The 13766-nt window shown below is 43.5% G+C and overlaps 1 protein-coding gene across 1 annotated transcript in view; it reads right to left on the reverse strand.

The window, feature by feature from the left end:
• Positions 1-13766, reverse strand: part of VIPR1 (vasoactive intestinal peptide receptor 1) — a 111918-nt gene that overhangs the window by 18645 nt on the left and 79507 nt on the right. The window lies entirely within an intron of this gene.

Here is a 13766-nt window from a genome sequence, read left to right on the forward strand (position 1 = left end):
CTGCACTGGTTCAGAAGAACCATCCAAAAAGTTGCTACTTTAAGCTGACATCCATTCAGTGAGCTAGTTTACGTGCAGCCCACGAGCCCTTGGTTCAGCACAATGGAGGTGGTAGGCACCAGAGAGGAGAAAACAAGCAATGGAGAGTAAGTGGGGATTTCTTAAGCTGGTTTTACCACTGAAGTCAGCATCATGATGAACGACACCCTGAGCAACCTGGGCATCCCTTCCCTTCTAGGGGACCACAATGCACTTTCTGATACATGAGTACCTTCAGATTCCTTATAGATACCAGCCTCCAGAGGGGAAAAAGAAAATGTGCACAAATTGAGTCCCTACACAAATTGTTCTATGCACAAATTCAACGTGTACAATGTGCCCTGAGGTAGGCTGATAAAGGGAAGACTTCCCTCGTTGCACTGGTCCAGAGACACATTTCCAAGCCCCTTTGATTCCCAATGGCACTGCCTGCTAGTATTGCCAAGACCTCTGAACCTGAAGCAATGAAGGCTCTGACTTAAACAGACAGACTTCCCAGGGGATAAAAAAAAACAATTCCAAAGACCTGTATGAAGTAGCTCTTGAAAACAAGGTCAGTTCTGATCACCTTATGGCCCAGTAGATATGGTAAAAACTAAAGGGGTTTGGAGACAGGGGTTTGAAGAAGGCCAAGAATTCTGGAGGCATGGTTAAAAAAAGGCTAATATCGTATTTTTTAAAAAAATAAAGAAAAGGTAAAGAGGAAAAGCAGAGTGAACACTAATGAGTATGGAGAGATTTGATCGTCTTAGAAGGGAACAGATTTGAAAGGGGAAGGAGGATTATTTTTCCTCAGAGAATGAATAATTAAACACAATAACCTGCTGTGTGAAGATTTCACTGCAGCACAGAAATGGGACATTTTGCAGTTAATGGGAACGGTCAGCTTAGAAAAGAAAAAAAGTAATGGATGGGAAATTTACCTCTGACTTTCAGGAGCCAAGTAACTCTAAGGTGGAAATCAGCTGCCCAAAGAGATACACTAGTGCTGGCCATTGCACTAGCATCTGATATACCCAAATGCAGCCACAGCTGGACCTGTACACACGGGAGCCTTGTGTGTGCAAGGCCTGCTTCCTCTAGCAATAGCTTCTGTTCCTCCAGAAAATGTTTCTCTGGAAGACATTGGTTGCATTGCTGCTGCCTAAGCATCTGTGAGATGATGAGTTGGCAACAGCCTCATTGACTTCAGTGAGTCTCCTTGGGTCAAGAGCAAGGGCTGGGGCAAGGGCATCAGTCTGACTTGTGGTGCTCCTTAACCAGCTCCCTGCATACTGGGTTGCTTCCTTGGTCTGTGCACGTGCATTACACTGAGTTTAGAGCACTATCGATTTGCACCCCTGACAAGCTCACATTTCTCCCTGCTCTCCCCTCTTGCTGGAAACAGTTGCTATGTAACACACTGATTAAAAAAGAAGCACAGAAAGTGTTTTCGCAGTGCCACATGTTTGAGAGAGAGACTTGTCCCCACCGATCACTCAAAATTAATTCAACCCTCCCCTAGCACCCACCAGTATGTCACACTGGCGATCCTCATGTGCTCCTGCTAATCAATTTATATGCACATCAGCTCCCTCCTGCGAGCCAGATGGCACAAACAGAAACTTGCTGCAGGGTGGGATGGGGGAAGGTGGAGGCAGAGCAGACAGTTAACTACGTGGGAGGGAAGGTGACACAGAGCTGAGCTGACAGGGGCCCCCAATGTGGCAACCTTGTCCCTATGGCTTCCCCATGTTCTTTGCTCCTCTCCGCTATTATGTGCGTATGGGTGGTGTGACACTGGCACATCTCATTCACCCAAAGTCTGCTTGCCCGCTTTGTGTGTCTGCACCCAGTGGGGATTTACTGGTGTGAGTGTGCCCAGCAGAGTATGGCCCTAATTCAGCAGCTCCCAGATGAAGTGGTAGATTTAAGGGACCAACCTTGATGCATCTCAATCACACCCTCCCCAAAAGTGGATTTACTTTTCAGGAGGATTGAATTTGGGGAATCTTTCCTGGATGGTTGTGTTGAAATGACAGCAGAAGTATGAAGCTGGAGCACATCATGAGGAGCTGGAATACGTCAGGGACAAGGAAAGGCTGCTGACAAAAAGTGCATGTGAGTTTCACATAAAAGAGGCTATCAGGTAGGCATTTCCAAACTGTATTTGTAGAGCTACTAGTGTCACAGAGAGGAAGCTGTGTTAAACATAATTCTGTGGCAGCAGAAATCCCAAATCTGGATGACCAAACATATCACCACTTTTTCCACAAGCAGTGGCAACTATTATATTTTTGGTACACCCTAACCCTAACTCCTTCTCTAATATAGTTGTGGCTTGTAACTGCCCAGAGATGAATCACACACACAGACAACAGCTGGTTTCTGCAGCTCCTTCTCTAAAGTGGTGGTAGAAAGACCACCTGAAGTGGGTGGTAGCAAGAGCAGAACAGCTCTGTGCTGGGAGATACCTGACTATTTTAGCAGTTGCTGCCACCCTAGCCACTTTTTGCTCTGCCTGCAGAAAAGATATTTTTATGTATTGGTTTGAGGACGTGGCAATAATGGATTGCAGCCTGGGATCTCCTGCGACACAGGAATGTTTCTGCTGCTTTGGAACAGATTTGGATGCACTATCTGAGACCAAACTCAAGTGAGTTCCTACAATGAAGCTGTATTAGCACAGGCTAGAGTGGTACAGGCTAGTGCCTGTAGGTGGGACTCTAAATCTTGATACCTATGAAGTCATCATCTTCTCCTAAGCTAGCACCCATGACCTCCTTTCTAGTCAGTGGAGATACAATCAGTATAGTCAACAGAGTCCACAGTGTGATCTATCTCATCCACACGGAGACACCGAAAGGAGAGCAGATGTATTGTAAAAGTACCCTTTCCCCACCAACATTGCAGAGAGCCTGGGGAGCCCAGCCTAGCTGAAGACATGCTACTGCAGATGTCCTGCAACTCATGAGATGGCCCCTATCTTACAAAGTAACTCATGGTACACTCTTGCTGCCTGATATACCATTACCTAAGTTTAAACTAGGCTAGATTTTTCAAAGAGAGAAGCAGTTTTGCTGTTGACTGCACTGTTGTTCTCTCCTTGAATCCCCTTTGATAGGCAACTCAGGGACACATTTGGAAAACAGTCTTGCCTGGCTATTGAGACTTCCTCTTCTTTATAATGTGCAGCACCTGGTAATAGGGTTTCTACCTTCCTGATCTATCTAATGCAGCCTCAGAATTGCTGTTATAATGATGGTGAAAAAAATCCCTGTTTATGTAAGATGCTTTACTGTTTAGATGACAGGCACTAGGTAGAGATGAGCTATAACAGCTCACTAGAAGGCGTTTTCTCATAAAGAGCAGACCCCACAACATGTCAGTGTTGAAAGACTAATATAGGCTATGTTTAGAAAAGCTATTTTCAGCAGGAGAAACAGCATTACAACACCACTTTTTCTGTTCTCTCCCCTTTCACTATTTCATATACAAGAACCTGTTTTGCTGCCTTTCTACAAGCAGCTTACACTGCTTGCGTCCACGCAAGATACAGCAGAGAGGTGGTTTTCCTCAGCTGCGATGCTGTCACATCTAGCCAAGTGGCCCTTCTCTGCTCCCCCTCTTAGTTCCCTCCCCTGCATTAGACACAGGCTATTTGCTTTTCCCCTCAAGACCCTTCCCTTCAACATGTGCAGTCTGTCATCAACTGCTGAGACACTGGTTCTGCCTCCAACCGATGAGGAATGAGAGCCTCTTTTACCCAAACAAGCACTTTTGTGCTTCTCTTTAATTCATCATACTCAATAACAGAATTTCACATCACTTATTCTAGAAGTTTATTTGAGGATGAGATGAATCATGCCTGAAGCCCACTATATGGACCAACTCTCCATAGACTTGGTGTGGCCAGCCATCTACGTTGTAAGCATTTACATTTAGTCTAATTAACTGATGACTGCTTAACTGAGGACAATCTAAAGCAACCACCTGACAAGATTAAGCAGTTTAAACGTAGGCTTCCAGTGTTGTTTTAGGCACTGTCAGGTATTCTGTCCGTCCTCCAGCCGTTGGTCTAGGAGGATGGGGGTTTCCTATAGGTCCTGTATCATTTCCATCAGTGCTGTGCCCATCTTTGGCATAGCCACAGGCATCTTAATGGGTATGAGACGCCCATGTTAGATGGGAGAAGCTTGCCCTTTATGCAGAATCCTTAAAGGTGCTGAGCTAGCAAGACTGGGAAAAATCAAACTTATCACACTGTACTAAAGTAATGTCCTAAAGTACATGAGGAAGGCTGTTTCTCACAAATGTAGAGGCAACCTTGAACTTGATTTCAATTATTTTGCACTTTAGATGGATACTTACACATGTGCAAAATGAGTGCAAAGTACTTGTCTTGCTGGTCATGGAGCATTTTGCACTCCCTCTGCATGGGTGTGAATGTCTCCCTTCCCCATAGGAATCAGGCCTGTGACTTCCAAAGCAAGATTGCACCACGTGAGTGGCATTTATTGCCCTCTGAGACAAAGCTGCCCCGAGCACATACTGATTTAGGCACTGACAAGTGCAAGGGCCTAAAGGCTAACAAGGGACTAGAGAAGGCAAAGAGACTGCATTTGCTTTGAAAGAGAAGAGGGCTTTTTGCAATTGTTTTATGGCAAATATTTAATGTGCTGCTGATACTTAGGAATATAGGCTAGCCTTTCAAAAAGGAGAGAGGAGAGCTGGGTAGACACCTGGTGCGATGTGAAGACCTATGCCAGTAGTGGGGTTGCTGGGCCAGAATTTTTGGGTGGCAACAGTGGGCCAAATCCAGAGCTTATTGTAATGACAGGGAAGGACAAAAGAGCTACCTGTGGTATTCGTGGGCTATGTGCACTGAGCAAAACCACAGTCCACTTTGTCAGACCATAGGAAAAGCGCATTCAAGATAGAACTAGAGTTTCTGAGATGGAAGCAAGGAGCAGGGGCATTACGATGGGAAAAGCAAGACTGAGCAATGGCCAAAAGCTATGAGGCTTCTGTGCTGTGGCTATTAGCCTTTTACATTTTCAAATAATGTTAGCCCCAAGAAAAATGTTTTTCTCATAAAACTGGTGCACTGACCAACTGATCCAGAAAGGAAAATGCGGCTGTGATGCTGGAGGCAGTGATTAATTCAGAGCTGAATCTGCTGCTGTATTAAATACACATCTCATACCCCTCAGCGATAATGACTCTGATGGAGGTATCCCTGCCCGTTAATAACTGCTGAGGATTGGCAGTCTTGACCAGCCACTGAATTTATCTAGCTCAGTATAAGCATCTTATACAAGTTTGGACAAGACCTGGCCTGAGAACGCCTCGGTTTTGAGGAAGGCCGAAGGATTTTGATCAAGGAAATATAAAGGGGCTTGGAGATACACTGCGACATAAAGGGTCTGCCTGAGTCTGATTGCCCCGAGCATGGGAAAACTGCTCTGGGAGCCACCGCCTCTAATCCTGGGCTATGCTGCAGCTCCTGGCATTATTCATGAAGTCTGGACAGTGCCTTCAGCCTTGTCTCTGGTGCCCTCAGTGAAAATGTGGGCTCACGTTAGCTTCAATCAGTCAAGAAACCTTCAGGCCTCCAAACCTTCTTTAAGGAACTCAGGTCCTTTTATGTGACCTACCACCGCTGAAGCAGGAACAAGTGACTAACAGAGATTTCTTCAGGCCTCTTCAACAGAAAACAGATGAAACCTCATTTTCTCACTGATAGCTTTATCCAGCGCTTTGCTTTTATACTGTCCAGAAGACATGACCTATCCAAAAGGCTGGTTGCTGTGCGACTCATGGTGATTTTGCCTATAGCAACAGCTGCTCTTCTCCCCATCCTGGTCAAAGAGCCTTCCTAGACATTATTTAAAAGCTTTTTATTATCTCACTCATGATCCTGTTGCCGAGGCATGCAGAGCAAGCACCTTCTGCAATGGAGATGCTAAAGTTAGGGTTTTCAGGTACAGACTGGCCTATGCTGCCACTTCACACCGTCATATCATAAATCAGGCAGGTAACTAAATTCAAGAGTTAATCTTGTGTTTGCACAATCTTGACATCCTAAAGCAGGACTGAATCCCATCCAATTTGGGATAATTTTTTTTTTTATGTTGAGGTGGCCATCTCAGACAAGCTATTGTATAATCTGTAGTGAGGAGATAGTAACAAAATAATTGCTCTGCTTGTAAGATTTCAAGATATCATTAATCCCCCATCTCACTATCTTGACACTGCAGTTCACTCAATTAACAATTTGGAAATCATTATATAATCTACATACAGTACAGCACTGTCCACAGTTATGCATGGTCCACTTATTTCCATGCATGTTGCACAGAGATATCAGAAAAGACATAATTTACAAACTTATATTTTTATTTTTCATGGGTCACTTCTCTCTGCTTTTAATTTTACTTTTATTTATGAAGTTGTTTTCTTTCTGAGAGGCCAAAAGGCTGATGGGAGAGGTGGCTATCCTGTACTGGCAGAAGTATTCCTGCCTCTGTTAAGAAAGGGAGGGTGCGGACAATCTTCTATGCAGTTTACCCTAGGAATATGTTCTTCTTTACTGGAAACAGAAAGAGAACTTGTCTTCCTTTTTTCACTGGGTATTTTTTGTCCCAACTAGAGGCTACAGCAATCTTCTTCTACAAATCATCTTCAGAGAGAGATGAGAGGTGGATTTTCAGTAGTGATTGCTGATTCTGGCTTGGACCTTTCCTGAGGAGGTGGCAAAAATACGCTTTTGCATATCTCGATCTCCTGTATCTTGTCTCATTTCATGCTTAAAGCTAGTGGCTATTACATACTGTCTTTTCACTACTTAGATGGCTTTGCCAGAGGAATGGAAAAACATGCCACATCAAAGCTTCTGCAGCAGAACCTACAGCACAGAAGGCATTTCCAGAAGCTGACACAGTGAACCAAAAATGAGACTTTCCGGAGATTTGTTATCTCAGCCTTTTGCTACTGTGTCGAGTCTTCCACAGACAATCTGGCTACATGGGATGACGGCTTGACCCCACAGAGGCCAACGGCAAAGCCCCTGCTGACCTCCAGAGGGCTTTGCTCTGGAGGACTAATTTGCAGAAATTCTGCATGACGTCAATGGGAATTATTGACAGAAATAAAGCAGCTTCTTACGGGGTGATTCTGTTCCTCAGAAAATGAGCCCTTAGGTCAAGCCAATTTACCAAGCCATAAAAAATGAAAGGAAAATAAAAAGTGTTAACTTACCCTTGGCACATTCAGCCTTTTGTATAACATCAGAAAAACAAATTACAAACACAAACAAACACGACTGACTGGCAAAAATTCATCACTTTATTTCTCCCTGCTTTTTAATTGCAGTTTTAGCCTTGATTCAAACAGGTTAACAAGAAAAAAAAAAAGACCCCTAAGGTTTATGTTTTACCAGACAAGAGATCCAAGGTCCATTCAAATGGGACTTAACTTCCTAAATCACTTGGGTGCCTTTGGCTCCTTCCTGCCTTCCCTATTGTGGAGTACGATAATTTATTTTAAATGTTAAATTGCCACACAAGTGGGCAGCTCAGTAAGTTTTCCTGGGAGATGTGCAGAAGTGTTGGGTGCTGAGAACCTAACGCTATTTTTGGTTATTCACCCACTAAAGAAATTCTTAAAATGCCATCTTGACTGAAGTGAAGTGGTTTCTGATCAAGGCACCTGACCTTCAGTTTGTGAGCACCTTGGCTAACGTAAATTCTCATTTACCAGTAATTAAAACAAAGAAAAGATAAAACACCTTTAAAGATCTTCATGAGATTAGCAGTCTTAAATCTTAATGACGGTCCCTCACTCCTGCTGCCCTTAGGAGCTTCAGCTGTAGGTCCACCCTATAAAATGTACAGCAGATGGACTAACATGACAGAATTCAGAAAAAGCTCATGGCCACCATCTATCTCAGGCGCAGAGGTACAAGGTTTGAAGCACACATTTTCCTGTTAACATGCTGCTGTGCATCAAGGGAGCCCTAGAAACATTATGCAAGAATGCTCTTAAGCCTTGGCAATACCAAATTAATTCCATTTATCTTAACCCTCTTTCCTCCAGGTCTTGATGCAGTACATTTTCATGCACCCTTCATTGCCTAAGAGCACATACTGGAATACTTATCCCATATCAGCTGTCACAGAGCAATTTATTAAGCCATTACAACCTGAATTTATTGACTGAGCTTGTAGAGCTGTTATCGTTTTCATAAAGAAGAAATACGATTTCTAGACAAATGTACATAGGCATAGTACAGCCATATGCATGCACGCATACACTGTACAAGTGAGCTTAGTCTTTCCCGCTCCCATCCGGACATGCGAGGATGGAGATATCAGGAAGAAGCTACTGGGCTCAATTTTCATGTTTTTCTTCCCCTGCCACCACCTCTACTTGCACCAGAACTGGGCCAGTAACGAACCTGAACAAAACATTGTCTCTCTATCATCAACTTAACCCGTTTGGACCCCAATGACCCACGAGATAAGCTTGGACATTCTTCATACTTTCACCTCTTTTATGACAGCTGAAAGCCAGCTGGAAATAGCAAGACTTTTAAAACTTAATCACTGCTAATATGGAAGTTACACAAGACAACCTCTATTTTATGAGCTTCCAACACAGGAAAACCTGCCAGGGTCAGATCCTCAGCTGACAGAAAACTGCTGCACTCTATTAAAATAAATGGAGCTATAGCAATTTTACGCAAACAAAAAATGTGGTCCACATCTCTGCACTTTATGCCTTCCCACACAGGCTTCCTCAAAGATAACACTATCATCTGTTGAATTCAATAGGAAGCTCTTATGTCTGCTTTACCTCACGTAAGAAGCAAGTTTAAGCCCTGTGACTTTAATCCTCAAGGCTATTTAAGCATTTCGTTTCCACTGACTTTAATAGGAGTTACATAACTAACAGCCTTTGAGGGCCTGGGCCTTTCCATTTTTGTCTATTAGGAATACTAGTTTGATTTTATTTAGGGTCTTGTGAGTATTTCTAAGATGGTGATTAGCTCTAGCTGGTCTAGCCTCTGAGTCAGATGACTCAGAGCTGAGTCATAAAAATAGAATTATCTTGATAAATTGGGTACCTCTCCCTATTTTGTGCTCATCAGTGGGAGAATCATAATGGGGCTTCTGAATGCAACCTCAGTAATAAGAGAAGCCAATTGGAAGTCAGCAGCCACAAGGAGAAGGTGATCAGGGCCTTAATGACACACATCACCGCACTTGTCACATCTGATCTCATTATTGGCAATACGGCATTGCTTTAAAAGCGTCAGCCTGTGACTAGGGCACTGCTATGTCAGGCGTGATAGGGTTATTTATTCAAAGCAAGTGCCTGCTCCAAAGGTCTTACAGTCTAATGTTCCATCTTAACTTCTGCCTTCACTCCTGGGCCATTCCTATGAGCAAAGGAGATGGCAAAGGGCTAACTCATCTAAGCTTAACCATGTGAGACCATGTTAGAACTTGACCAGGCAGATGTTCTCCTGAAAGTGAATGGACTAGTTGGTCTAACTGATCTCAAGCGCAGGATGTTATGAGTAGTCTAATAAGCAGATGGGACATAACTCTGAATGTAATAGTTGCTCCTTGAAGGAATGGATCATTTCATCCCTTCCCTGTGGAGCACTATCCTCTGGGACTGACTATCAGCTCCTGTGACCAACTGACAGGGAAGGAAGCCAGCAAGAGCTCCCACTGGTTCCCCCTCTGACGCTGCCCATCCATTCTCTGGTGGAACTAGGCAGTGAAATACTGTTTATTTTCCACTTTTAGGCATGCTCAGATTGGCTAACTTACAGCTGAAATGAAGACCTTTCCGCTGCTTCTACTGCAAACTCCATCTCTCCAGAGCAGAACCCGAATCCTATGGCACAGACCTTCCCCAGCTTCCCAGCCTGGCATGCCTCCAGCTCCACATACCAGGACCCCAGCTTCATGCCCCACTGGCATTTATCACCTCCCTATCTCAAAATGACAGTGTGACAGCTTTAGCTTCTCTGATACTCATGATTTCCTTCACTCTCCATCACTGCACATTCCCTTCCCAAACTCAGACCTCAAGCCCATGCTCCCTTCTTCTCCCATAACCTGTTTTGCAGAACACCTCCCAGCACCATAATCTTTCTTCACAACCCTTTTTACTTTCTAGTGCCAACTCTGACTGTGGTTGAGAACCTATGCTGGGTATGGTGCAGCAACCAAGGCTGCAAGGATGATAGCCATAAGCAGCTGTTTCACCAACAAAGAAAGAAGTTACTCTTTGTCAGCTGCTCTATAGTAATTACTTGTGTGAAAATCCTTTCTCTAGGGGATGTAAGAGACATCTTATGCCTTCTTCATAAATACCAGAGTGTGGGCTTGTACAAGCTGCATCTCTTTGGCTGCAGAAAAGGTGATGAGATACTACCTTCGTGGATGGACTATCAGCTTGCACCTACTGGTCCTTTTTCAAAGAGTCTGATCTCTGGTTGGACAATTTCAAAACCTAAACAAAGATGTGAATAAGACGGGTTGGATGGTTACCCTACAGCCCATGCTCCTGGCTGCCACTGGTCTTGGACAGTAAACAGCCCAAACCTCTTATTTATAGCTTCCCACTGCTTCACACATCCTTCATTCACTAAACTTGCCGGTATATCTTCAAATTAATGCTGGCACTAAACTGATATGAATACATGCAACATTATCCCCCCCCCCCTCTCTTTTGTTTTTACTGTTAGGTAATGTTTGGATCATTAGGGCCTCTCTTAATTAAAGAATCTAGTTATAGCTTCTTTCTTTCTTTTCTTCTCCTCCCTCCACTCTCTTTCCTATTTTCTGGTACTTTCTGGAAGTGTCTCAATACCTTTGGTGAAGTGAACCTTAAAGCCCTAGTGTGAGATTTGAAAGAGAACTGGCAAACATACATCTCCATTATGTCTCTCAGTTCTCTTTCTCTTGTTTTGTACTTTCTTGTATTATTTATAGGGCCTTTCTCTAGTTATTTTTTCCATCTGACATTTCTCTTGCTGTAAAAATTAGATTTTAGCAGTGAGCAGAAAATCAGCGGATACGGGAATAATATTCTTCAGTAGCTGCTCAGCAGATGGAAATCTCTTAGTCTAACCTGACGGTAAAGATCCAGACCATTGCACCATGAAGAGGTGGGTCTGTTACAGTTGTGCTACTATCACAGAGATTCTTTGCAGAATCATAGGAAGAGACCAAATGCTGTTAAAAAGCCCAGAAAGAGGAACCGAAGCCAGTCCATCGCAATGCCTGTGTCCCTAAGCCAACAGCAACCGTTTGGCTGGGTTTTACAGGATTCTGTGGACAGGGTGAGGTAGTTCAGGTCGGAGAAGAGCAGCACAGTGAGAAGTGTCTGCTGTACGTGAGCTGTGATTTTTCCTTTGCTCGTGCTGCTCACTGGCATGAAAACCAAACGCAGCTGCCATCTATTTGATGGGAATGGTGAGGGTCTCCTTCAGCTGATCACACAAGAGCATGCAGGACCTCATTTCTGAGGAAGGACAGACTGCAATGCCCTTCCTTACCTCAGGCAACTCCTTTGCGCCTGACTGGTCCTGAGGAACTCAGTGGATGGGGTACACCTCTGCAGCATCATACTGAGCTGCTGAAAAAGTGTCAGTTGATATATTTACACATTTACACATTCAAGAGGTTGCCCCCTTCTCTGTAAGTGGAAGCAGATGTTTTTCCCACAGGACATATCTTGAGTAAAGGGGTTAGTTTTACATTTCCTACTCTCTGTCTTTCTCAGATGCCTCAGGTAGCACGCTTTTATTTCAGAGGGTGGAGCAGGGGGCCCTTCTCTCCTTTAAAGTGCTGTTGGATGAGCCCGAGGCTGTGTTGGTGCCCTCATCTCTATACAACATCAACAGGCCAATGGCTTTTCCTGTGGTCCAAGGTATTAATATTCAGTTCCTTTCTGAAACATGGCCTTCCTGTTGCCTTATAAAACTTTCCAATAGTCTGTGCTAGGAACTTCTTGGTAGGACTGTTTCCCTATTTTATATGAAAGTTAAAGAGTACTGAGAAACTGCTGGAAAAATCCATGTAGCAGGACCTCTGCCCCTCCCTCTCAGATGAAATCTCTAACCAATAGGCCAGAAATTCTTGCTCCTTATGGTCTTCTGAAGCTTGAATTCATTTTTGCATTGAACCCCTCCCCCCCACACAACGGGTTTTTGGAGGGCCAGCCTCCTCTGAAGGTCAGTCCAGGTGCTGCTGCATGTGCCATGGGATCACCATTGTGCTTAAGGACAAGCTTAATTGATCTGGGCAGCCGGGAAAGGGCAAGCGGCTCGAGATATTTGTAAAGCTTTTGTCGCTTTAGTGCTGAGTTTCCTTAACACCGGACAAAGGGCCTGTGCCACTTTGCATAGCCCCTGCAACCAATGGTCATTTAAGCTTGCTGCATTTAGTTATGAAAACTAGCCTTGCTTGCCAACTCAGGGTCTCTGCCACATGAAAGGCAGGCTAAATTTTTCATCAAACCAGAATAACTTTTCTGTCCTCCTAGACATAGATTTACCAAGGAAGAAGGACCAAGAAATTTAAGGAGGCAACAGTGACTACAAACCATTACTTAAACACCATCCATCGCTGAATATATGTGATATATGATGGCTCAGTGCTACTCATCACATATGTGCTGCATTGGCCTCAATTCCCTGAAATGCTTATTGCACTGATATTTGAACACTACAAATGCTCAGGCACTCTGACCCATGGAAATGCCCAACAAGCTGAATTTCCAGGGCCTTCATGCCAAATAGCTCAATGGTAATCCTAAATTATTTGAATTTAAGAATGAAAAGTCTTGCTGTGGAGTTAACATTGCAACCAGTTTCTTGCGTTACATAAAATGAAGCAAAAAATGGTGCTGTAGGAAAGACTACAGACAAGTTTGTCTTTTTCAATTACATATGCACCTACGTGAAGTGGAATTTTTACTTGACTGGAGTATTGACACATACGTTTGTGGACAGGTTAAACTTTTTTTTTACGCGGTTGGTGTACAAAACATTATATTAGGTCTTCTTACTGCCAAATGTAATGCTAAACACAGGAATTAGGTCTCTTCATCAGGAATGCTGAGAGAGGCCTCCACTCATTTGGATTTTGCAGCCCTGATTTTATACTAGAAGGAGGGTGCCTTTATCCCTTTTTTCTCAAAAGAACTAAGTGAAATATTTTGTTTTCTATTAAAATATCATCATTTCCTTGGTTCACCCCTATTCTAACATAGCACAGTGGTGAGAGCATTCAGTAAATGGAATCGTTTGTTCAAATCTGTCCTCAGACTGAAGGAGATCAAGGCCATATTCATTCTTGCTATTTTCAATGCATACAAGCAACCTTCAGAAAATAGTACCTAGTTCTTCCAAGTTAAAACTTTATCCTGCGAATCCAAAACACAAACAATCCAATCATTTAACTTAACTTAAGCCAACCTAGCCCAACTAAACCCAGCCTAAATACAAAGGTTTCTATATGTGTTTCTGCAAGCAGATAATTATTATGAGAGGCATTTTGATTGCATTTCAGGTAGGTATTTTTTGCCTATGACCTAGTAAGTTCTCCAAAATGTTTGGTCAAGATGGATGCAGATTTTGCAATGGGTAAGCTCCAACCTAATACAGCAGAGACAGATCTGTTCCATGTATTTTTATAACCCTTATGTACCATCCAGCCATTCAC

Source organism: Rhea pennata, chromosome 2 (genome assembly GCF_028389875.1).
Source record: "Rhea pennata isolate bPtePen1 chromosome 2, bPtePen1.pri, whole genome shotgun sequence".
Taxonomy (NCBI): domain Eukaryota; kingdom Metazoa; phylum Chordata; class Aves; order Rheiformes; family Rheidae; genus Rhea; species Rhea pennata.